Source organism: Bufo gargarizans, chromosome 6 (genome assembly GCF_014858855.1).
Source record: "Bufo gargarizans isolate SCDJY-AF-19 chromosome 6, ASM1485885v1, whole genome shotgun sequence".
In the NCBI taxonomy this organism is placed as follows: domain Eukaryota; kingdom Metazoa; phylum Chordata; class Amphibia; order Anura; family Bufonidae; genus Bufo; species Bufo gargarizans.
The window spans coordinates 215,829,986-215,857,123 of record NC_058085.1 but is presented as its reverse complement, the minus strand read 5'-3'; positions in this window follow the sequence as shown (position 1 = coordinate 215,857,123).

Below are 27,138 nucleotides of genomic sequence, written 5' to 3'. Positions count from 1 at the left end.
CCCCTCCCTACATCTGAGCTACTTTCCTGATACATCCCCTCCTTCTCTCCTCTCCTCTTATCACCTCTTCTAACAATCGCCTACAAGATTTCTCCCGTGCATCCCCCATACTGTGGAACTCGCTACCCCAACATATCAGACTCTCACCTACAGTGGAATCCTTCAAAAGAAACCTGAAAACCCACCTCTTCAGACAAGCCTACAACCAGTGAACCTGCTGCCACTATACCGCCATGACCAACTTCACCCGCACCTACTGTGTCCTTCTCCCATACCATGTAGATAGTAAGCCCTCATGGGCAGGGCCCTCTCTCCTTCTGTACCAGTTTGTAACTAGGGTTGAGCAAACCCGAACTGTAAAGTTCAGGTTCGTACCGAACTTTAGGATTTTTGGGCCCTGGACCCAAACCCGAACATTTCAGTAAAAGTTCGGGTTCGGCGATTTCTCTGCGCTTTTTTAAAGGCTGCATAGCAGCCAATCAACAAGCGTTTAACTGTCTGACCTTAGAAGCCATCACAGCCATGCCTACTAATGGCATGGCTGTGATTGTCCAGAGCAGCATGTGACCCAGGCTCTATATAAGCTTGAGTCACGTAGCGCTGCACGTCACTCTGCTGTTACAAGTGTAGGGAGAGGATGCTGCTGGACTGGTGATTTCAGGGAGAGAATAGGATAGAATCTAACTCAGCGAACTTCATAGAAATAGTTGTGTGGGTGCAGGGCACAATCTTTTTACCCTGCCCTGAGCCTATTGACAAAAAAAATATAACTTTTATCCATCTGTTAGGTGGGCGGCGGCCATCTTATGCAAGCTCAATGCACCAGCACTGCATCTGAGCTTTTGGGACATTGAAAATCACCAATATAAATATCTGAATTAGTCAGTGTGCAATTTAAGAAAGAAAAACAGCCATCATTTTCTGGGGTTTTAAAAACACACTTTTTTACCCAAAAAAACTGTAATTTCTGGCCTTTCAGCATCAGCACGTGTGAAATTACAGGCTTATATACTGCTGTCAAATTCAGTTGTTAAACAAACACTCGTTTGGGCTAAAATAATTTAGTTGGCAGCCTTTAATGCAGATGTCATTGTGAGATACACAATTAATACATTTGGGTTAGAATCAGAGATTTGAAATACCGCCATTTGGTGCACCAATATTTAATTCAGGCCTACAGTGGTTCAGGCCGTGTGAGATACACCCTGTATATACAGGGCTTATATTATTTAATTAATAAAACACCCTTTTTGGGGCAAAATACATAATATTTCAGGCCTTGCAGCATAAGCATGTTTGAAATTCCTGGGTTATATACCGCTGCCATATTGAGTTATTAAACAAACACCCGTTTGGGCAAAAAAAGTTTATTTTGCAGCCTTTGCTGCATATGTCATTGTGAGATACACCCTTAATGCATTTGGGTTAGATTCAGAGATTTGAAATACCGCCATTTGGCGCTCCAATATTGAATTCAGGCCTAAAGTGGGTCAGGCAGTGTGAGATACACCCTCTACATACAGGGGTTTGATTCAGGCATTTGAAATACAGCCATTTTGGGCAAAGAAATCTTTAATTCAGGCCTACAGTGGGTCAGGCCTTGTGAGATACACCCTCTACATACAGGGGTTTGAATCAGGCATTTGAAATACAGCCATTTTGGGCAAAAATCTTTAATTCAGGCCTACAGTGGTGTGGCGAAACCAACCTCGCCACTGGGTTTTGGAGAGGACTGTTTAAAAGCCTCTTGCCTCAGGATTATGGCCCATAGTAACTGTAAAGGAGAAGACAGACCGGCCGCACAGCTTAAATCTGTCTGTGGAATTGTATTTTATGTTATTATGCGTTCGGTTACATTGTATGTTATGTGAGGGCACCCAGATAGCTAATATTATTGTATTCGTGTATTCTGAGTGCCAGTCACCTAATGATATGCACTCAGACTTGAGCTATCTGGGGATATGTTAAATGTCTGTGTTTGCTGTGGGGGTGTGCCATTGTGTGTTTGGGTGGTGATTCCTGTCCTGTTGTCTCCACATGTGTATTGGTGATCTCCCCTTTGTCCTGAGAGATAATTGGATTGTCTTTGGTCGTCTCCGGGACGGAGGGGAGGAAACCATGATGCATTGTGGGGATATGTTGTATCTGCAGCAAACTGTAATAAAAACCAGGCTGGGTGTGCCAGCACTTCAGATCACTGCTTGACCCTCAACACGGAGCCTTGTCTCGTTATTGGGGGATTCCCTGTATGCTGTTGGAGACTGATTGCCAGGAGTGTAAGCTGACGGATACGCTTTTCCTGTTCGTCTGACTGACAGCTACTTGTGAGGTTCCAGTTTGGAGTGCTATTTTGTATCCAGTTCGGGAGGTTGGTGTTCTGCAGTAGCTGTGCCTGTCTCTCGGAAAGGGGCATATCGCCTAAACGGATTTTAACCCCTTGTCTGCGGAAACCGTGCCGTTACATTGGTGGCAAGCAGCGGGATCGTTCCTACAGCCAGAAGGACAGCTACAGGAGACACCATTTCTGTGGATTCTACAATTTAAGGGCAACGCATGTCTCAGTACAGTGACCCTAAAAGCACCAGGATGGAACCAGCAGTGGAGTACAGATACTCTGTGGAGGAATTTGACCGTATGATGTGGTTGCGGCTGAACTTCTTCGGACCCAATCCAGGTGAGAAATACGTGAAGTTCGTGAGGAATCTAGTGTCTACGACCCTACTATACCGGGCAGAAGGTGACGGTCAGCTGCCACGTTGGGTGGACCTCCATCGGAGGTTACGATTGCGGGACAGTGGGAGCCTAGTCTCCATTCCCCAGCGTCAGTGTGAAGTGCAGGGAGAGGAGAGCAGCGTCCTCCCTCCCCAGCGGCAGGCTGAGTTACAGGGGGCAGAGGTAGTTGTTCCTGCCCCCCAGCAGCAGAGTGATGTGCCGGGAAGGCAGTGTGAAGTGCAGGGAGGGGAGAGCAGCGGCCTCCCTCCCCAGCGGCAGGCTGAGTTACAGGGGGCAGAGGTAGTTGTTCCTGCCCCCCAGCAGCAGAGTGATGTGCCGGGAAGGCAGTGTGAAGTGCAGGGAGGGGAGAGCAGCGGCCTCCCTCCCCAGCGGCAGGCTGAGTTACAGGGGGCAGAGGTAGTTGTTCCTGCCCCCCAGCAGCAGCATGATTTTTTGGGAATTGGGAGCCGAGTCTCCATTCCCCAGCGGCAGGCGGAGTTACAGGGGGCAGAGACAGTCGGTCCTGTCCCCCAGCGGCAGAGTGTCCTACAGGGAATAGAGAGCCCAGTCTCCTTTCCCCAGCAGCAGGACAATGTATTGGGAGCGGAGGCGGTCGGTCGCACTCCCCAGCGGCTGGAAGTATGTATGGGAGAGGAGCTCGTTACCCCCTCTCCCCAGCGGCAGCTTAACGCACCAGGGGGAGACAGTAAGCCCCACAACAGTGCAGATGGGACCGTGGTCTCTGCACTTACAGCACAGGGGGTAGAGACAGTCGGTCTCCCCCTCCAACAACCAGGCTCCAACCAGGCTTCTTCCGTGGTAGCGCTGGCACCAGGGCTGAGTACCTCTGATCCCTGCCCACAAAGCAACCTCCACTCCAAACCAGGGAGCAACACAGAGACCGGGAGTACCAGCTTCCAACATCACCTTGGTGGACTTACTGGACAGAGACAGGCTACGAAATTCAGCAGGTCCAGTATTGGGTTGTGGGTGGGCTGCCAGACTAACTCAGGTACCGACCGGCGTGAGGTCAGGTATCTGGTTAGTCTTCCCTGGGGGGGGGAGATGTGTGGCGAAACCAACCTCGCCACTGGGTTTTGGAGAGGACTGTTTAAAAGCCTCTTGCCTCAGGATTATGGCCCATAGTAACTGTAAAGGAGAAGACAGACCGGCCGCACAGCTTAAATCTGTCTGTGGAATTGTATTTTATGTTATTATGCGTTCGGTTACATTGTATGTTATGTGAGGGCACCCAGATAGCTAATATTATTGTATTTGTGTATTCTGAGTGCCAGTCACCTAATGATATGCACTCAGACTTGAGCTATCTGGGGATATGTTAAATGTCTGTGTTTGCTGTGGGGGTGTGCCATTGTGTGTTTGGGTGGTGATTCCTGTCCTGTTGTCTCCACATGTGTATTGGTGATCTCCCCTTTGTCCTGAGAGATAATTGGATTGTCTTTGGTCGTCTCCGGGACGGAGGGGAGGAAACCATGATGCATTGTGGGGATATGTTGTATCTGCAGCAAACTGTAATAAAAACCAGGCTGGGTGTGCCAGCACTTCAGATCACTGCTTGACCCTCAACACGGAGCCTTGTCTCGTTATTGGGGGATTCCCTGTATGCTGTTGGAGACTGATTGCCAGGAGTGTAAGCTGACGGATACGCTTTTCCTGTTCGTCTGACTGACAGCTACTTGTGAGGTTCCAGTTTGGAGTGCTATTTTGTATCCAGTTCGGGAGGTTGGTGTTCTGCAGTAGCTGTGCCTGTCTCTCGGAAAGGGGCATATCGCCTAAACGGATTTTAACCCCTTGTCTGCTGAAGCGGTGCCGTTACAAGTGGGTCACACCCTCTACATATAAATGAAATACAGCCATTTTGGGCAAGATCCTAAATTCGAGAAATATGAGGAGAGCGTCAAATAAGGGACGTGGCCCAGGTCGTGGTGCTGCTGGTGGAACTCCTGTTGCAGGGAGAGGACGTGGTTGATCTGTGCCAGCCACAAGCACAAGTGAAACCCCTTCCTCAGGTGCGAGTAGGCGACAGAACTTGCAGCGGTATTTGTTCAGGCCTAATGCGACTTTACGAATCGTGAGGCCTGAATAAGTACTTGCTATAGTAGATTGGGTTGCTGAGAGTGGATCTAGTTCCTTCACATTGTCTCCCACCCAGTCTCCTGCTGAAAGACCACAGTTGGTCCATCAGTCTTTCACCTCACCCCCTTGCAAATCAGCCAAGCAGTCTGAGCCCCAAGTCATGCAGCAGTCTCTTCTGCTTGATGGAGACTCTGTTAGCAGGTTTTCCGAGGGCCATCCACCTAGCCCTGCCCCAGAAGTGGAAGAGATTGAGTGCACCGATGCCCAACCACTTATTTTTTCAAGATGAGTACATGGGGGGACCATCGCAGCACGTCTCGGTTAATGACGAAACACAGGTGCCAACTGCTGGGGCTTTCAAAAGTGTGCAGACCGACAAGGAAGGCAGGAGTGAAGACTGGGTGGAAGATGATGTGGAGGACGATGAGGTCCTCGACCCCACATGGAATCAAGGTCATGCGAGTGACCTATGTAGTTCGGAGGAAGAGGCGGTGGTCGCACAGAGCCACCAGCAAAGCAGAAGAGGGAGCAGGGTTCAAAAGCAGAGCGGCCATCCCCTAGACAGTACGCCTGCTACTGCCCACCGCAGCAAGGGACCGAGCACACCAAAGCCAGCTCCAAGGAGTTCCCTGGCTTGGCAGTTCTTCAGACAATGTGCTGACGACAAGACACGAGTGGTTTGCACGCTGTGCAATAAGAGCCTGAAGCGAGGCATAAACGTTCTCAACCTGAGCACAACCTGCATGACCAGGCATTTAAGTGCAAAGCACGAGCTGCAGTGGAGTAGACACCTCAAAAACCAAGAAAGGTCTCTGGCTCTTCCTGGTTCCTCTTCTGCTGCAGTTGAGGCCTCTTCATCTACCTCTGGAGTGACAGTGCCACTCCGCAAACAGAGGATTTGCCGGTAACACCAACACCTGGGTCACCAAGCATCTCCACAATGTCCCATGGAAGCGTTCAGCTCTCCATCTCCCAAACGCTGGAGAGGAAGAGGAAGTACCCCCCTACCCACCTGCGATCCCTAGCCCTGAATACCAGCATTTCCAAATTATTGGCCTTCGAAATGCTGTCATTCCATCTGGTGGAGACGGATAGTTTTAAAGGCCTTATGGTGGTGGCTGACCCATAGTATGTTGTGTACAGCCGCCACTACTTTTCAAGGCGAGCCATCCCTTCCCTGCACAACCAAGTAGAGGACAAAATCAGGTGTGCACTGTGCAACGTCATCTGTGGCAAGGTGCACCTCGCTACGGATATGTGGACCAGTAATCACAGTCAGGGCCGTTATATCTCCATAACAGCACACTAGGTAAATGCAGTGGCGGCTGGGCCTGAGTCGGATAGCAGTTTGGCGCATGTCCTGTCACCACCGAGGATTGCAGGGCGCTTCAGTTTGCCTCCTGTTGCTTCCTCCTCCTACTCTGCTTCCTCATCCTCTACCAGCTCCTCATCCGGTCTGCATAACACCTTCACCACCAACTTCAGCACAGCCAGGGGTAAACAACAGCAGGCAGTTTTAAAACATATCTGTTTGGGGGACAAACCCCACACTGCGCAGGAGCTGTGGACGGGCCTTGAACAACAGACCGATGAGTGGTTTGTGCTAGTCAACCTCAAGACCGGCCTGGTGGTGTGCGATAATGGGCAAAATCTTGTAGCAGCTCTGGGCCTAGCCGGTTTGACGCACATCCCTAGCCTGGCCCATGTGCTGAATTTGGTGGTGCAGAGATACCTTAAAAATTGCCTCGATATGTCAGAGCTGCTGCATAAAGTGCGGGCCATCTGTGTGCGCTTTCGGTGTTCTCACCCTGCTGCTGCTCGCCTGTCAGCGCTGCAGCGTAACTTCGGCCTTCCCGCTCACTGCCTCATATGCGACGTGCCCACAAGGTGGAATTCCACCTTGCACATGCTAGCCAGACTGTGCGAGCAGCAGCAGGCGATAGTGGAGTTTCAGATGCAGCAAGCACGGGTGAGTCGCTCAGTCGAACAGCACCATTTCACCACCAATGACTGGGCATCCATGCGAGACCTGTGTTCCTTGTTGCGCTGTTTTGAGTACTCCACCAACATGGCCAGTGCCAATAACGTTGTTTTCAGTGTTACTATCCCACTTCTATGCCTCTTTGAAAAAACGCTCCTGGCGATGATGGAAGAGGATGTGGCACAGGAGGAGGAGGAGGAGGAGGAGGAGGAAGAGGGATCATTTCGTAGGGTTTCCAGCCAGTCATTGCCAAGTGGCTTCGAGGGTGGGTTCCTGCACCCACAAACCCAAGGTAGACAATTGTCCAGCCAGGGCACAGTTCTGGAGGATGAGGAGGAAGAGATGGAGGAGGAGGAGGAACCATGTTCACAGCAGGGTGGCACCCAGACCAGCTCATGGCCATCACTGGTGCGTGGATGGTGGGGGGTACAGAGGACACAGATGATACACCTCCCACAGAGGACAGCTTTTCGTTTCAGCCTGGCACACATGAGCGGTTACATGCTGCTGTGTCCACGCAACGACCTCCGAGTTGCCCTCATTCTGACTTGTGCTAAGTACTGGGTGGCCACACTGCTGGATCCCCGTTACAAGGACAACGTACCGTCCTAAATTCCCTCACTGGAGCATGATCGTAAGATGCGCGAGTACAAATGCACGCTGGTAAACGCGCTGCTGGTGGCATTCCCACCTGACAGTGGGGGCACAGTGGAAGCACAAGGCAGAAGACGAGGAAGAGGTCGCCAATGCAGCTGGGGCACCGCCAGCACTTTAGAAGGCAGGGTTAGCATGACCGAAATGTGGAAAAACTTTGTCAGCACGCTACAACAACCAGCACCACCAGCTGATATGGAACGTCTTAGCAGGAGGCAGCATTTCGCCAACATGGTGGAGCAATAAGTGTGCACACACCTACACGTACTGAATGATGGGTCTGCCCCCTTCAACTTCTGGGTCTCTAAATTGGGCACATGGCCTGAGCTTGCCCCTTATGCCTTGAAGGTGCTGGCCTGCCCTGCAGCCAGTTATTATCTGAACGTTTGTTTAGCACGGCAGGGGGCGTCATCACAAACAAGCGCAGCCACCTGTCCACAGCCAATGTGGACAAGCTTACGTTCGTTGAAATGAAACAGGCATGGATCCCACAGGACTTGTCCGTACCTTGTGCAGAATAGACATGTATACCGGCACTAACCAGCCATTGTTATACTGCAGCGCAATTGCGCATTCTTTTATTTTGGATATTTCACACTCTTTTAGATTGTACCCTAATTTTGAAAAATAAAAATAAAACCAAAAACCTGTGTTGGCTACCTCGTCCTCCTCCACCGCTGCTTCCACCTACACCGCTACGTCCACCTCCTCCTCAAACTCCTACTCCATAGGGAACTCCATTTCATAAATCAATTTTTATTTTATTTTTGTACGTATTTTATATCATTTTACTACTTTGTCAGTTAAATTTTCTGGTGAAATTCAGCAATTTTTGGGTGCATAGTACCACTGCTATACCAAGTAGACAGGTTAAACAAAACAATAAATTGTCAGTTATATATTCTGTTGAAATTCACAAATTTTTGTGTGTGATGTAGCACTCCTATACCTGGTAGACCTAAAAAAAAAAAAAAAAAAAAGGGTCTGTTACATTTTCTTCTAGTGAAATTCACCATTTTTGGATGTAATATACCACTCCTCTACCTAGTTGACAGCTTAATACATTTCAATCATTTTTCTGTTACATTCTTGGGTTGACATTATACAATTTTAGACGTGAATAAACACCTGCTATGATTAGGTGACAGGGAATCAAATTTAATATATTATTCAGTAATTAATGCGCGCCACATCCTTTCATTCCATGCTTAAACTTTTGTCACACTTTTATGCTTCAATAATTTCTCTCATATTTCAACTCTATAATTTTAAATTTGAAAAACTGAATCCTCCCTTGGATGTGGTCTTTCTCACGCTCCCTCTCCGGCCTGGAACCCTGATTCCCCGCCACTCTTGATCACCATGGAAGGCACATAAAAGAACATTGAAAGTTGATAGAGAAGATATCAAATTGGATTGTGAACATCACGGGGACGTGCAACATGGTGGGGCAGTAAGTGTGCACACGCCTACACAAACTGAATGACAGGGGTCAGCCCCTGCAACTTCTAGGTCTCCAAATTGGGCACATTGCCTCAGCTTGCCTTTTACACCTTGGAGGTGCTGGCCTGCCCTGCAGCCAGTGTATTGTCTGAACGTGTGTTTAGCATGACTGGAGGGGGTTATCACAGGTTAAATTTCCTAATGTTTTGGGGTGTACCCTCATTTTAAAAATAAAATGTAAAACCAAAAAGCAGTGTAGGCTACCTCCTCCACCGCCGCTTCCACCTACACTGCCACATCCACCGCCTCCTCAACCTCCTACTCCATATGGACCTCGTCCTCCTAGATCAAGATAATTTTTTATTTTTACCTATTTTATGTTATTTAGTCATTTCCCATCCACATTTGTTTGCAGAGCACTTGCCATGCTCTTAACCACATTTTGATGCCATTTTAGTGCTCAAAAGTTCGGGACCCCATTTACTTCAGTGGGGTTCAGGTTCTGGGTCAAGTTCAGGTCCCGAACTCTAACTTTTTTCTCAAGTTCGGCTGAACCCTTCGAACCCGAACATCCAGGTATCCGCTCAACTCTATTTGTAACTCATCTTGTTTATGATTAGTGCATTTGTCTGTATTATGTAGTTATACTTCTTCTCATATGTACAGCGCTATGGAATGAATGGCACTTTAGTAATAAATAATAATACTAATTTGTCTATATTGAACTTCTTTGCCAAGTGGAGGCTCAAACAGAAAGTTTGTCCAAGTCAGCTTGTAACTTATTAACATCTTCCATAGACTGGACTTTATTACAAAGTTTGGTTTCATCTGCAAAATAGAAAAAAGACTATTAACCTCTTCAGGACACATAAAGTACCGGTACGTCATGTTGTCCTGGTACTTAAGGACACATGAAGTACCGATACGTCATGTATGGTTCTGATCACCGCCGCCCGGCGGGCGGTGATCGGAACCCGGTGCCTGCTCAAATCATTGAGCAGGCACCTAGGCTAAATGCGCCGGTGGGTCCTGTGACCCCCACATGTCGGCGATCGCAGAAAACCGCAGATTAATTCAGACCTGCGGTTTTCTGCGTTTCCGGGTTATTCGGGTCTCTGAAGACCCGATAACCTGGAACAGGATGGTGATAGTGGTGTGATTTTGCCCCACCAATCGACATCCTGCGATCCTGAGAGGTGATGGTGACATCATCTCTCAGGATCGCCTCTGATTGGTTGGTGGGCGGGCCGGCGGCAGATTCAAATGTTGACAGCGCTCCTCTCCTCCTCCTTTTGTGTCCCGGAGCCGGAGGAGAGAGGAGCGCTGCTGCACCTCATGGATTTGTGCCAGCATCACCCCATCTGTGCCCCCCAGGACCCGATCTGTGCCCCAGCACCCCTCATCTGAACAGCAGGTACTTTAGGGAAAGTATAGGGAAAGGTTGGGCTAGGCAGGGAAAATTAAGGGAAAGTTAGTTTGTAAAACTTTGATTGCATCACCCTAAGTTAGGGTGTCTGGGGTCCACAGCACAGCTGTGTGACCCTAGACCCCCCCAGGGGTGCTGCCGCTTGCCCCCCCCCCCCACTACTTTGGGGTGCAGGATTTTTATTTTTTTGTGAACGCTGACTGTGGCCGGCACTCTTAGCGTCCGGCCACTGTTAGCGCATCGCACACCCCACCGCTGATCAACTTCGGCCGGCTGATCAGCGGTTTAGATTTTTTTTTCATATATTTTGCCCTTTTTTTAGTTAGTTATTTATTTATTTTTGTTTTAGGGTGAGTTTGTGAACACCCGTGCCCCCACACACGCGCACACCAAATAAAGATTTACACACACTCACATACACACGCAGACACACACTCCCCTATGGCCCGCCAGACGTTCTCGGCCGAGGAGGCATACGCCCAGCTTGCCTCCGACTCCGAGAGTCCCAGTGAGGATGAAGATGACCCCACGTTGTCATCCGCATCCTCATCATCATCTAGCGATGATGATGAGCCCCCAAGGTGGCGGAGACAGGGCCGGCCTTAGGTGTTCAGGCGCCCTGTGCGAGCTAACCTTGTGGGGGAGTAATAAAGCCCACCATAATGCCCCCCCCCAGTAGTAATAATTCTCCTTATAATGTGACAGTGCAAAAAATACCCCCTTGTAATGCCCCCATTTGAGCTAATGTCCTCATAGTGCCCCCATAATGTGCCAGTATAAAATACCCCTATATAGTGCCCCTAGTAAATGACCCCATAGTGCTCCACACCCTCCTTCCTCCTAGTGCCCCCATAATGTACCAGTATAAAATGCTCCAGTAGATGCCTTCAGTGTCCCCCATAATTTGCAAGTATAAAATACCCCTTCTTAGTGCCCCCCGTAGATGACCCCATAGTACTCCTCTCCCCCTTTCCCCATAGTACCCACCATGTGTCCCAGTATAATATTGTACTGTACAGAGAGCCCATATAAAATACCCCTTCTTTGTGGCCTCAGTAGATGCCCCTATAGTGCCCCCAATCATGTGCCAGTATTAACAGCCCCCCTGTGCCAGTAATAATAGCCCCCTATGCCAGTAATAGCAGCCCCCCTGTGCCAGTAATAGCAGCCCCAGTAATAAAAGCCCCCCTGTGCCAGTAATAACAGCCCCCAGTAATAAGAGCACCTCTGTGTCAGTAATAACAGCCCCCAGTAATAAGAGCCTCTCTGTGCCAGTAATAACAGCCCCCAGTAATAAGAGCCCCTCTGTGTCAGTAATAACAGCCCCTCTGTGCTAGTAATAACAGCCCCCCTTTGCCAGTAATAAAAGCCCCCCTTTGCCAGTAATAACAGCCCCCGCCAGTAATAACAAACAGCCCCCCCCTTTGCCAGTAATAACAGCCCCCGCCAGTAAAAGTATTGTACATAATAAAAAATAAAAAAACACATACTTACCTCCATGTCAGTGATGTGATGCAGGCCTCTTCTGGCCTGTGTCCCACGCTGTATGGCTCAGGCGACGCGATGACGTCATCGCGCCGCCTGCGCCGACCTCTGATAGGCTGCAGGCACTAGGCCGGCAGCCTATCAGAGGAAGGGAAAGGGACACGCCTCTCCCTCCCCTACCGCAGCACAGGCAGGCATCTGTATCGCTGTCCTGAGGACGGCGATACAGATGACTGGAGATGAGCGCTTCCACAATGGAAGCGCTCATCTCCCTGTGCCCGGCCGCCGCCGCCAGCTCGCTCGCCTGCCGCATATTACACTGCGAGCTGTCGGCCGCCCGGCGCCCCTGTTGCTATGGCGCCCTGTGCGGCCGCACAGCCCGCCCACCCCAAAGGCTAGCCCTGGGCGGAGACTCCGCCAGGCGGAGCAAGGGGACTGCCATGTTAGGGACCCTGTGGCCCACCCTAGTACAAGCCGCTCTGGGGTTCGTACTAGTTTTCCAGCCCACCAGTTAAATCCACCGGAGCACCCTGCCGGTAAACTTGTCTGGTGTACCCCAGAGCGATATGAGCCCGTGATTCCTGATTTTGTAGGCCAATTATCCAGATAATTTTTTCAGTGACCCACTGGTAAATCTGATGGTGGAGCAGACGAACCTGTACGCCCAACAAATTGTTGCTCAACACCCAGGCTCCTTTTTGGCCAGGCCCCGTGGCTGGACGCCGGTCAGTGCAGCCGAGATGAGGACATTTTGGGGCCTTGTGCTGCATATGGGCCTGGTCAAGAAACCCAGTGTCAGGCTGTACTGGAGTGGGGACGTCCTCTACCAGACCCCACTTTACAGTACGGCCATAACACGCTCCCGGTTTGAGGCCATCCGGAAATGCCTGCATTATTCAGATAATGCAGCATGTCCCCCCCCTGCCCCGAGTTGATCCTGCCCATGACCGTCTGTATAAAATACGGCCGGTCATCGATCACTTCGGGGCCAAATTCATGGAGGCCTATGTACCTGAAAGGGAGGTTGCGGTTGATGAGTCTCTCATTGCGTTTAAGGGGAGACTCATTTTCCGCCAGTATGTGCCCTCCAAGCGGGCGAGGTATGGCGTGAAGATATACAAAATTTGTAAGAGTACCTCAGGGTACACTTACAAGTTTTGTGTATACGAGGGGTGAGATTCCCATATTCAACTCCCAGAATGTCCCCCCACTCTGGGTGTTACCGGGAAACATGTGTGGGACCTTATGTACCCACTGCTAGATAAGGGTTACCACCTTTACGTGGATAACTTTTATACTAGTATCCCCTTGTTCCAGTCCCTTGCCGCCAGATCCACGTCCACTTGTGGGACTGTGCGGAAAAATCAACGCGGCCTCCATGCCCTCCCACTCCAGGTACCTATCCCCAGGGGTGAGACCCGTGCCCTTACTACTGGAAACCTGTTGATGGTCAGGTATAAGGACAAGAGGGATGTCCTTGTACTGTCCACAATTCATGGTAACGGCATCACCCCTGTCCTTGTGCGAGGTACCGCGGCAACGATCCTAAAGCCCAATTGTATTGTCGACTACAATCGGTATATGGGAGGAGTTGATCTCTCTGATCAAGTCCTCAAGCCATATAATGCCATGTGCAAAACCCAAGCATGGTACAAAAAAGTTGCGGTCTACTTGGTACAACTCTTTTGTGCTGTCCCGGAGCGCTGGCAACACAAGGACATTCCTTCAGTTCTATGAGGCAGTCCTCAAGGCCCTGCTCTTTTCAGACCAGGAAAGAGCAGGCCGGAGTACCTTGGGAATTGTAGGCGCCCGGATCGTCCCTGGTCCCCCATACTGTGTTCCCCCATACTGGAAAGAAGGGACAAACCCAAAAAAGGTGCCTCTGTATTATTGGTTGCTTCAGGGAGTACCACACTTCCGTGGAGTACTAAATTGATATCCAAATTTAGCACTGACCGGATAAAAAAACTGGTTCTCAGACTTGAGACACCCCAAAAAATTGTAAAAACTAAAATAATTTATTAAAAGTATATAAATTAGGTATCTCAGTGTCGGTAAGAATCTCCTCTATAAAAATACCCCATGACCCAACCCCCAAGATTGATTAACACGGTCCCAAAAAAAAAATGAGCCCCCACATAAGATAATCGGCTAAAAAAATGTTTTAGAGATACCAAAAAAGATTTTTTTTATCAAAAAGGATAATATAGTCTAAAACCTAAATAATTGTAAGAAAAAGTAGACCTATTAGGTATCGCCGTGTCCGTAAGAATCTCCTCTATAAAAATACCCCATGACCCAACACCCCAGATTAACATGGTCAAAAAAAAGAAAAACATTTCACTCCGTTTTTTTCTGGTAACAAAGCAAGGGTTAACAACCAAACAAAAGTTAATATTTATTACCCTGATACTGCAGTTTACAGAAACGCCACATTTGTGGTCGTAAACTGCTGTATCAGTAAAAGGGAGGCCTCAAAAGGAAAGGACCGACATGGTTTCTGGAAGGCCGATTTTGATGGCCTTTTTTATTGACACCATGTCCCTTTTGAAGCCCCCCTGATGCCCCCCTAGAGTAAAAACTCCCTAAAATTGACCCCATCTAAGAAACTACACCCCTCAAGATATTCAAAACGGATTATACAAACTTTATTAACCCTTTAGGTGTTCCTCAACAGTTAATGGCAAATGGAGATGAAATTTCAATTTTTCAATTTTTGGTCACCTTCCCTCACAAAAATATAATATAGAGCAACCAAAAATCATATGTACCCTAAAAATAGTCCAAACAAAACCGCCACCTTATCTCGTAGTTTCCAAAATGGGGTCACTTTTAGGGAGTTTCTACTCCAGGGGTGCATCAGGGGGGTTGAAACAGGACACTGTGTAAATAAACCGGTCCATAAAAATCAGCCCTCCAAAAACCACACAGCGCTCCTTTCCCTCTACGTCCCGCCGTGTGGCCGTACAGTAGTGTACGACCACATATGGGGTGTTTCTGTAAAGAGTCAGGGCAATAAAGATACAGTCTTGTTTGGCTGTTAACCCTTGCTTTGTTAGTGGAAAAAATGGGTTAAAAGGGAAAATTTTACAAAAACATGAAATTCTCAAATTTCATCCCCATTTGCCAATAACTCTTGTGCAACACCTAAAGGGTTAACGACGTATGTAAAATCAGTTTTGAATACCTTGAGGGGTGTAGTTTCTAGAATGGGGTCATTTTTGGGTGGTTTCTATTATGTAAGCCTCACAAAGTGATTTCAGACCTGTATTGGTCCCTAAAAATTGGGTTTTTGAAAATTTCTGAAAAATATCAAGATTGGCTTCTAAACTTCTAAACCTTGTAACATCCCCAAAAAATAAAATATCATCCCCAAAATCATCCAAACATGAAGTAGACATATGGGGAATGTAAAGTCATCACAATTTTTGGGGGTATTACTATGTATTACAGAAGTAGAGAAACTGAAACTTTCAAATTTTTGGTAAATTTGGTATTTTTTTATGAAAAAAATTTACTTTTTTGACCCAATTTTAGCAGTGTCATGAAGTACAATATGTGACGAAAAAACAATCTCGGAACGGCCTGGGTAAGTAAAAGCGTTTAAAAGTTATCAGCACTTAAAGTGACACTGGTCAGATTTGCAAGAAATGGCCTGGTCCTTAAGGTGAAATAAGGCGTGTCCCTAAGGGGTTATTCCAATCCTCTACATCATTAATGAATAAGTTAAATAGCGGACCCAGCACAGAACTTTGGGGTACACCATTTATAACCGGGTACCATTCAGAGTAGGAATCATTGACTTTTTGGATACGATCATAAAGCCAATTACAAATTATATCTTCTAAATCAATAGATCTCAATTTACCCATTAGTCGTCCATATGGGACAGTATCAAACACCTTTGCAAAGTCCAAAAACACAATATTAACAGCCTTCCCTCTGTCCAGGCTTCTACTCACCTCCTCATAAAAACAAATCAGGTTAGTTTGACAGCTTCTGTTCTTAGCAAAACCAGGTTAGCTATCACTTATTATATTATTGTCTGCAGTGGCGTAGCTACAGGGGAAGCTGTGGAAGTGGCTGCTTTGGGGCCCAAAACTCACAAGGGGCCTACCAAGGAGGACAACTAATATTTTAGTGTTAGGGCCCCCGACAGTATTATACAATGCAAAGTATTGCTCATGAGTTTGGGGACCCGAACTTGAACCCCATTTACCGTATTTACTTGAGTATAAGACAAGTTTTTTGGCACATATTTTTGTGCTCAAAAAGCCCCCTCGTCTTATACTCGAGTCTCGATTTGGCCGACCCAAAAATGCCACTGCAGCGAGCGGCCCGGCCGGCGCGCGACTGACGTCACTTAGTAACGCTCCTGCTTCCTGAAGTGGGAGGAGCGTTACTAAGTGATGTCAGTCACGTGCCGGCCGGCCAGCTCCCGCTCGCTGTAGAACATTCATCATAACAGTGAGTACAGAGGCCGGACCTGTTATCAATAGGAGAGAGATTGTTTTACACAGGAGTAACATACTTTACACACAAAGGCAGTTATGTGAGCAGTTTAGGACACGAGGGGACACATAAGGCCATGAGGGGGACCAGCATAAGATGCTATATGTCTTATGCTGCCCCCCCACATATCCCCTATAACAACGTCCTCCACAGATCCACCCCATAACAGCGTCCTCCACAGATCCACCCCATAACAGTGCCATCCACAGGTCCCCATAAGTGTCTTCCACAGATCCCCCATAACACTGTCCTCCACAGATCCCCCACATAACAGCGTCATCCACAGATCCCCCACATATGCTGCATTTCCCACCCTAGTCTTATACTCGAGTCAATAATTTTTCCCATTTTTGGGGGGTAAAATTAGGGGCCTCGGCTTATATTCGGGTCGGCTTATACTCGAGTATATATGGTAAGTCAATGGGGATCCAAACTGGCTCTAAAAAAAAGAATGGAAAGGGCTAGAGGGCTGCAAAAGGCAGCAAAATGTGGTTAAGAGCATGGCAAGTGCTCTGCAAACAAATGTAGATAGGAAAATGACTTAAAATAACATAAAATACGTAAAAATAAAAAAATATAATCTTGATCTAGGAGTAGGGAGGTCCATATAGAGTAGGAGGTGGAGGAGGCAGTGGATGTGGCGGTGTAGGTGGAAGCAGCGGTGGAGGAGGAGGTAGCCAACACTGGTTTTTGGTTTAGCTTTTTATTTTAGTTTTTTGTTTAAATTTGGGTAGACCCCAAAACATTGGGAAATATAAAAAATTAAACAAAGAGAGTGTGCACTGGAGTACAACAATGGCTGGGTGAGGCCGGTATACAAGTCTATTCTCCAAAAGATAAGGACAAGTCCTGTGGGAGCCCTGCCTGGTTCATTTTAATGAATGTGAGCTTGTCTATATTGGCTGTGGACAGGCAGCTGCGCTTGTCTGTGATAACCCCCTCCTGCCGTGCTAAAATGTTCAGACAGTACACTGGCTGCAGGGCAGGCCAGCACCTCCAAGGCATAAAGGGCAAGCTCAGGCCAGGTGCCCAATTTGGAGACCCAGAAGTTGAAGGGGGCAGACCCATCAGTCAGTACGTGTAGGCCTGTGCACACATACTGCTCCACCATGTTGCTGAAATGCTGCCTCCTGCTAAGACGTTCCATATCAGCTGGGGGTGCTGGTTGTTTTGGGGTGCTGACAAAGCTTTTCCACATTTCGGCCATGCTAACCCTGCCTTCTGAGGTGCTGGCCGTTCCCCAGCTGCATTGGCGACCTCTTCCTCCTCCTCGGCCTTCGCCTTGTGCTTCCACTGAGCCCCCTGTGTCAGGTTGGAATGCCATCAGTAGCGCGTCTACCAGCGTGCTCTTGTAGTCACGCATCTTCTGATTAGTAACAGACGTTTTTACAAAATTTAGTTCCCTGTCAGCAATGCAGAGCAGGTGTTTTTCCCTGGCAAAAATTGGTTAATGTCAAACATCAATGTAGCAGACAATTTTTAGAAATTTAGGTCCCTGTCACCTATGCAGAGCAGGAATTCATTCACAGTAAAAATTGAAAAATGTCACCCAATAATGTAACAGACACTTTTGCACCCTGCTCCCTCTTTTGCTGTGCTGGTGCCTCTGTGCAACCACTGCCTCTTCCGCCAAACTGCACACATCACTCGCATGAACTTGATTCCATTTGGGGTCTAGTACCTCATCATCCTCCACATCATCTTCCACCCACTCTTTACCCCTGCCCTCCTTGTCGGTCTGCAGACTGCAGAAAGCCGCAGCAGTTGGCACCTGTGTTTCGGCATCATCAGAGACGTGCTGCGGTGGTCTTTCCATGTCCTCATCCTGAAACATAAGTGATTGGGCATCAGTGCACTCAATCTCTTCCCCTTCTGGGGCAGGGCAATGTGAATGGCCCACGGAAACCCTGCTAGCAGAGTCATCAAAAAGTATAAGAGACCGCTGCATGAGTTGGGGCTCAGAAAGTTGAAAGACAGATGACCATGGACTGTAGGTGCCAACTCTGAGCTTTCAGCAGGAGACTGGGTGGGAGAAAATGTGAAGGAACTGGAGGCACTGTTAGCCACCCAATCTACTATCGCCTGAACTTGTTCTGGCCTCACCATTCATAGAGCCGCATTCGGGCCTACCAAATAATGCTGAAGGTTCTGTCGCCTACTCGCACCTGAGGAAGGTGTTTCACTTGGGCATGTTGCTTTCACAGATCGACCACGTCCACTACCTGCAACAGGAGCTCCACCAACACCAGCAGCACCACGACCAGAGCCACGTCCCTTTATTTGAAGCTCTCCTCATTCTTTGCGTTCACCCACGAAACTAACAGATGGTTTATGTCAGTCGACAATGTAACTGCCAATATTCAACAATTAAGTTCACTGACAGTAAGGCTGTGCCGGTGTCATAAAGAGAGAAAAAAAATGAGATCACACAACAGTGTGACAGTTGAATTTAATACAAATACTTGACTGTAACAGCAGTATTTACTGGTTTTATTTGACTGCCAGAAATGCAGCACAGACTGCAACTGTACTATCTAGCACAAAGTTATATTTCTTCGACCAACAATGTAGCATCAGTATGCAAAAGATGTAACTGCAGTATTTGGCGGTTATTATTGGACTGTCAGAAATGCAGCACAGGGCAAAAAGGTACTTTATTGCTCCCAAAAAAATATATTTTTTTAACCCTAAATGAAACAAAAAAGGTACTTTATTGCCCAATTTATTTATTTATTTATTTTTGTAATGGAACAGATGAATTTTACTGAGATTATATTTCACTCTCACAAATGAAGCACAGGTTTTTAACATAAGAAAAGGTTGATATGTCACCCCTACAATGGAACAGATATATTTGCTGAATTTATGTGCCTGCCTGTCACATGTGCAGGCCTCAGAGGTACTTTACACCCATAAATGGGAATTGGAAGCCCAAAAATGTAACAGCAGTATTTTATGGTTTTATTTGACTGACAGGAACGCAGTGTAGGCTGCAAATTTCTAGCAGCAAAAATTTGAATTTTTCAGCAAAAAATGTAACTGTAGTATCTGGCTGTTTTATTGGACTGTCAGAAATGCACCACAGGGCAAACAGGTACTTTATTGACCTTTTTTTTTTTTTCCTTTTAAATATTCTTTCCTCTTTTACCTTGTTGATTCCCTTTATGTATTTAAAAGTTTATATCATATCCCCCCTGTCTCGTCTTTCTTCCAAGCTATACATGTTAAGGTCCTTTAATCTTTCCTGGTAAGTTTTATCCTGCAATCCATGTACCAGTTTAGTAGCTCTTCTCTGAACTCTCTCCAAAGTATCAATATCCTTCTGGAGATATGGTCTCCAGTACTGAGCACAATACTCCAAATGAGGTCTCACTAGTGCTCTGTAGAGCGGCATGAGCACCTCCCTCTTTCTACTGGCAATTCCTCTTGCTATACACCCATGCATTCTGCTAGCATTTCTGTAGTGTCCCACTAGGTAAAGGTGGGCACTGCACAGGTTAATGTGTTCCATTGCATTAAATGTCATGCGTTTGTTTTCCCTGTATTATCTGGGTGTCAGGCCTGTCAGGGTGTAGTTTAGCCTCCCAGACGTTAGAGGGAGCTTGAGAGCCCTAGTTATATATAGGAAGGCCCAGACAGGGAAGTGTTAGTTCATTCCAGGGGACTAGAGGAGTTACTTCGTCCACCTGAAGCTCCTGAAGCTAGGATCAGCTCAGTAGAGACACCCCAGTTGCAGGACCCAACCTCCTGGGAGAAACCCACAGTCATCCACTTTACAAGAGAGGGCGATCCAGGGTAAGCTAAGTGACCCTGATGGGCAGATGAAACTAGAAAGTGCAGCAAGAATCTAATACCTGAGGAAGATAGTAACCAAGGATTTAAGCCACCCTTTAGGCATCCGGGCCTTGGGAGATAAAGCCAGAGCAGGAGTTCTAGAAAGGACAGTGTACATTGATTCTGAGGAAAGGTACAAGCTGAGTGCTTGTGAATTTACCCTCTGCGTATCTTGCATGACTATTACCTGCCAAATTGTGAATAAGCTTACTTGTGGAACTGTGATTGAAAGACTGTACTACTACCTGCTGTACAAAGTTGGATTGTTCAGTAAAGTTTCGTTTGGTTCACTATTCTACTTGTGTACCTCCATCATTCCAACCACCAACCGGCGTGCCACCGTCCAAAGGCACTGGCGTCACGAATACAACAGGGACCTTGCCCCAGGCACTCAAAATACCCGTAACATCCAGGGCACCTCATTCACCATCAGGCCTGGTCCCTATATACAGAGTGTGCCCCAGAGGAACCGTGTCTACCTCTCCTTCACTGCCACGCGCCTGCCCAGGGTTCTCCAATACAGTGAGTACCCTCGATTGCCCATAACCGTGACCTCACTTCGTCTATACCCTGCAGGTCTGGCGTGTTGCATAAATTGGCGTCACAAACAGGATCCGAATATTCCTGCGCCATTGCGGATTTAAAAACTGTGTGCTGAAAATTGTCTTAAAGTGACATGCCCCAATTGTTTTATTGAAAATTGCTGGGCCAAAGTGAACTGTAATAATTGCGGTGTGAAGATTGCATTGTATAGACTATTTTCTACCGATTTGAGTCACCGCTTGCTGTCAGTGAATAGACAGCCATATTGCCCATTTGACCTGATCGGATTACCAGTGCGCCTCGTGGAGCTGTTTGGCGCGAAAAAGAGGACTTTGGCGCGAAAAGAATCAGGCGGAGCCATCGCCCAGCCAACCAGGAAGAAGAACCCCGCCTACCTGAGTCCCGGAGCTACGAGAGGCCGCGCCTACCTGCTGACGCGGTACGCAGGACGTCCGACACCCGTAGCTGCGCATCTCACGAGACTTGGAGCGAGCACCACCGGAGTAAGTACCGACTTCAAAAACTTTTGCCGGCTTCTCCGCTTACCTTACCGAGAGCTTCCCGACCCCTGCCAGGGCACCGGAGGGACCCCCGCTAGTCACCAACGACTTGTCTGAAAAAAAAAAAGTCAAAGTTATTGCCATAGCCGCTCCGGTCCGCTCCGCGACATTTAAAGGGCCATACCCACCTAGTAACGCCATGTCCGCGGTCGAGGAAATCGCACAGGCAGCCCCAGTCGTGCCTGCTGAAGTACCCGCAGCCGACTCTGGGGCCCCTGCCGCCGCAGCACCGCCAAGCCTGATGCCGCTCACCATGCCGTACTATTTCGGGGCCCCCTGGTTCCCACGTTATTCAGGGGAAGCCCACAAGTTAAAAGACTTTAGGGAACAGATACTGGCTTTGTTCCGGCTTTATCCCATCAATGCTGAGCAGCAAATGGAGATCCTCTTAGCTCAGTTAGAAGGGGCCGCCCGCAGGGAAGTAATGTCATGGCCCTGTTCTGAGAAAAATAGCCTGGAACAGATCTTTGAACGTTTGGGCACCACATTTGAAGCCAGAACGGTGTCAGAAGTTAAAATGCGTTTCTTCAGCAGAAAGCAGCAGCCTGGAGAGTCGCTCCGTGATTTTGCCCTGTCCTTACAGGAGACGCTGAGAGCTGTAGTCCAAGTGGATCCTAAAGAAGCTGAGGACCAGGACCAGGCATATGTACTGAACATTTAAAGGGCCAGCTACGGATGTTGTCAGCTCAACACCCTCACTGTACATTCTTGGATTTTAAAGAATTGGCCATCAGCATCCTAGGCCAGAACCCTGCTCCAGGGCCAGCAACCTTCCCTGAACCCCAGGCTTGTCAGCCAAAGACTGTTAATGTGGGGTCTGCAGGAGTCGGTCAAGCCACCCAAGCTCCAGTCACGGATGTAGTGGCAGCACTAATGGAGCAAGTGAACTATCTTACTCTAAGTCTAGAGAAGGTGTGCAAGAAGATAGAGGAGTGGGAGAGACCATTGTTACTAGAAGATGAAGGTCCTTTTCCTCCAAGGCTCCCACCTGCATATGGAGATGTATATCCAAAAGAGCCTGATGGGCGACCGAAGTACCGGCCCAGAAGCAGAAAACAGCCTGTCTGCCGTCATTGCAAGAAATATGGACATACTGAATCAATGTGCTGGCAGTTAAACGAGTAACCCCTGAGGCAGAGGACCGCCCCTCGGGAGGTAGAACAGTAGGTCCAAAGGATCCAAGCTGGATGCCTAAGTATGTAGGATCCCGTCCGAAAATTAGTATATGTATCAACGGGATACCCTTCGAAGCCCTGTTGGACACTGGATCACAGGTCACCACCATTCAACGGCCTGCCTTTGACAAGTTCTGGGATCCAAGTCTCCTCACCCAGCCACCAGAGTCCTGGCTAGATATCATCGCTAGCAACGTTAAGCCAGTGAAAGTGCATGGGTATTGGGAACCTACTCTTCAGGTGGGAGAAGCCACCCTGCCACAGCAAGGCGTGATTGTGGTACAAGCCGGAGGTAAAGGAGGACACCCTGTGATCTTATGGACTAATGTTCTTAAAAATTGTTACTCCGAAGTACTTGAAGCATTGAATCAAACCATATCATCCGCCTCACCTGCTTCCAGAAGAGTTATTCAGAAAACTATTAGCGTGCTGTGCGCTCAACAAAGGTTCACCAACAAGAAAGGAGAAATTTGCACTGTCCGGATCCGGGATAACCGGCCGGTGATTTTGCCTCCAAATTCACAGATCATCCTGTGGTGCCGTGCTGTATTAGGGATCCAGGGCCAGGACTATCAAGCCCTAGTGGAACCTATTCCTATTAAGGATCATCCTTTCGTACGGACAGCCAAGAGCATGGTGACCGTGTCTCAAGGTAAAGTGCCTGTTCGTTTAATCAACTTTGGTGATCATCCCGTTACTCTCTTTAAACACTACCCCGTTGCTCAGCTTTTCCAGGTGTATTTCCAGGATGTGATCCGTCTGCCTGCCGCGGAGGCGCTCCAGACCGCGCAGAACAGCAGCACCCCAACGGCATCCTGGTGGGAAGAACTACATGTAGGGGACGAATCCACCCCAAAGGAGCAAATAGAGGGAGTCCTGAAGCTGGTGAAGGATCACCACCAGGCTTTCAGCAAACACTCCACAGACTATGGAGAGGTCAGTGTAATCCAACACACCATACCCACTGGCTCTCACCCTCCTATTAAGGAGAGGCACAGACCCATACCACCTACTACGTATCAGTCTGTGAAAGAGATGATACAAGAGATGAAAGACTCTAATGTAATCCGGGACAGCCATAGTCCCTGGGCTGCGCCCCTAGTAATTGTGCGGAAAAAAGATGGCAGCATAAGGTTCTGCGTGGATTACAGGAAAATTAATCAAATCACCAACAAAGATGCATATCCATTGCCACGCATTGAGGAGTCCTTGACTGCCCTGGGGTCGTCAGCCTATTTCTCCACTTTGGACTTAACCAGTGGGTACTGGCAGGTACCCATGGCCCCGGAAGATCGAGAAAAGACTGCTTTCACTACACCTATGGGCCTGTTTGAATTCAATTATATGCCATTTGGACTGTGTAATGCTCCAGGAACGTTCCAGAGGCTGATGGAATGTTGTTTAGGCCATAGGAATTTTGAGACAGTGCTATTATACCTGGATGACGTCATTATATACTCCAAGACGTATGAGGACCATCTAAACCACCTGGGTGAGGTGTTTCAAGTTCTTACTAAATATGGCCTCAAAATCAAGCCATCCAAGTGCCACCTGCTGAAACCAGCCGTCAAATATCTCGGGCACATTGTCAGTGCCGAAGGAGTACAGCCTGATCCTGACAAACTTGCTGCTGTCCGTAACTGGCCTACTCCCACGACCGTGAAAGAGGTGAGAAGCTTTCTCAGTTTTGCAGGGTACTATAGGCGATTCATCCCGCATTTCACACAAATTGCGGGCCCCATCCAGGAACTCTTGAGATGGCATCCAAAAAAGAGCCCAAAGACTCCTATTCCTGTTGAGTGGAATGAAGAGCGGGAAATTGCCTTCCAACTCCTAAAGAAGAAGTTGACTGAACTAGAAGTTGTTCTAGGTTACCCAGATTATCAAAAGCCATTCCACCTCTACACAGATGCCAGTAAAAGAGGCCTGGGGGCCGTGTTGGCTCAAGTGTAAGATAACAAAGAAAGGGTGATTGCCTAAGCCAGCAGATCCCTGAAGGTTGCTGAGAAGAACGACCAGAATTACAGTTCTTTTAAGCTGGAGTTTCTTGCCTCAGTCAGCAGGGAAGAGCGAGCATCGGACGTCACTGGGCTCGGCGCATGCCCAGTGACAAGGATGAAGCTCCTGCCCTCAGTCTCCTGCAGATCGCACAGGCGCAGCCCTCAGTGGGTACTGCGCCTGAGCTAGAGTTCGTTGGGCCGTGAGGGAGGGGGAGGATAGGGAGGAGAGGCTGTGGCAGGCTGGGGGCGGTTAGACAGTCGCAAGGAAAGCGGGCTGGGCACTGTAAGAGGGGCGGTACTGGGCTCACAAAGGGGAACAAAACGCCCCTCTGGGCACATTCAGGGCTCATTTGCATAACCATAAAAGTCGTTTTTTACAGAAACTACTGGACGGATTACAAGATAGAAGAGCACAGCCTAATCAAGGTAAGCTGTGCTGCATGGCTGCTTTAAAATCGGATTTTGGGTTAGGGGAGGTGACAGAATCCCTTTAAGTCTTCTGAAATAATGATCCCTAAATCCCTTTCCTCAGATACTGAGGTTAGGACTGTATCACTGATTTTATATTCTGCTCTTGGTTTTTTTACGTCCCAGGTGCATTATCTTGCACTTATCAACATTAAATTTTAGTTGCCAGATTTTTGACCATTCCTCTAGTTTTCCTAAGTCCTTTTCCATTTGGTGTATTCCTCCAGGAACATCAACCCTGTTACAAATCCTACACCGTAGGACATGTTGACTAATCTCTCAATTTTAAAATCAGTTTGAGGGTTTAGTAAGACCGCAGAGTGCACCCGTCTTTGTTATTATTTTGTTATATTGTCCGTGACAACCTGCTTTATAAAATTACCACATGATCTAACCTGTCAGATGAATGTTGTAAATAACAAAAAAAAAGGTGCCAAAAAAGCTATTTCTTGTTACCTTGACGCACAAAAAGTGTAATATAGAGCAACCAAAAATCATATGTACCCTAAACTAGTACCAACAAAACTGCCACCCTATCCCGTAGTTTCTAAAATGGGGTCACTTTTTTGGAGTTTCTACTCTAGGGGTGCATCAGGGGGGCTTCAAATGGGACATGGTGTAAATAAACCAGTCCAGCAAAATCTGCCTTCCAAAAACCGTATGGCATTCCTTTCCTTCTGCGCCCTGCCGTGTGCCCGTACAGCAGTTTACGACCACATATGGGGTGTTTCTGTAAACTACAGAATCAGGGCCATAAATAATGAGTTTTGTTTGGCTGTTAACCCTTGCTTTGTAACTGGAAAAAAAATATTAAAATGGAAAATCTACCAATTTTGAAATTTTGAAATTGTATCTCTATTTTCCATTAAATATTGTGCAACACCTAAAGGGTTAACAAAGTTTGTAAAATCAGTTTTGAATACCTTAAGGGGCGTAGTTTCGGGATGGGGTCACTTTTAGGGAGTTTCTACTCTAGAGTTGCATCAGGGGGGCTTCAAATGGGACATGGTGTCAAAAAACCATTCCAGCAAAACCTGCCTTCCAAAAACCAAACGGCGCACCTTTCACTCTTCGCCCCGCTGGGTGACCGTACAGTAGTTTATGGCCACATATGGGGTGTTTCTGTAAACGGCAGAGTCAGGGCAATAAAGATACAGTCTTGTTTGGCTGTTAACCCTTGCTTTGTTAGTGGAAAAAATGGGTTAAAATGGAAAATTAGGGAAAAAAATTAAATTCTCAAATTTCATCCTCATTTGCCAATAACTCTTGTGCAACACCTAAAGGGTTAACGAAGTTTGTAAAATCAGTTTTGAATACCTTGAGGGGTGTAGTTTATAGAATGGGGTCATTTTTGGGTGGTATCTGTGACGAACTGCGACCGCCGCGGCCACAATACGTCACGAAACCGTCACAGCGCCCCAGTGGTCAATCCGCAAACAGGCCTCCCAGCCACTTTCAGCACACCGACAGTCTAACTTGAGTCCGTACAGTCGATAGGCTGAAAGCGCAGGGAGTGGACCGCCGACCGACCGCAAATAAGCGTGTGAGCGATCAGACCGGAACTACACACAGGGTAGTTTAACTGCCACCACCTTGCAATTTATGGGAGCAAGGAACCCGCTATCTAGATAACACAACCGAGTAGCTTTCCCTTCGGAGAGGCTAGGGTAAGTTTTTGCAGTGTTTGAAAACAGGCATATGGCTAGAGAAATGACTTGGAGGTCATTTATTATATATCTATATACAATACAAATTATCAAGATGCACAGTAATTATTAACACAATAATCAAGGAAAGTATAGTCCAATAAACAAAAGGGAGAAAAGAAAGAAAATACTTAGTTTCCGCAGAAAAGATGTCCATTGGTGAAATAGTCCGTTGCAGGGATAAAGTCCAAGAAGCCTTTTGTCCAGTGTAATATGCCTACGGCCCACGGGTTCTCTGGCTGAGGCCCTCTTTAGGTGTTGTTAAAAGTGGAGAACTCCTTTAGCAGATTCTAGGTCTTTGTTATAAAGGGTCCTAGAATCAAGGCGGGGAATTGAGAGTCCGCCTGCTGGGCAGGCTGTATTCCTGAGGTGAATGTCAGTTCTGAAATATGGCATGTGCCATATCGTGGGATGTCTCCGCTGTACACAAGTAGCAAGCACGTATTCACATTCCCCACAAAATATGGAGTTCAGGGATACCAAATATTACTATTATAACTGGTTCTATGATGGGGTAACACCATAACTTTACCTGGGTACAT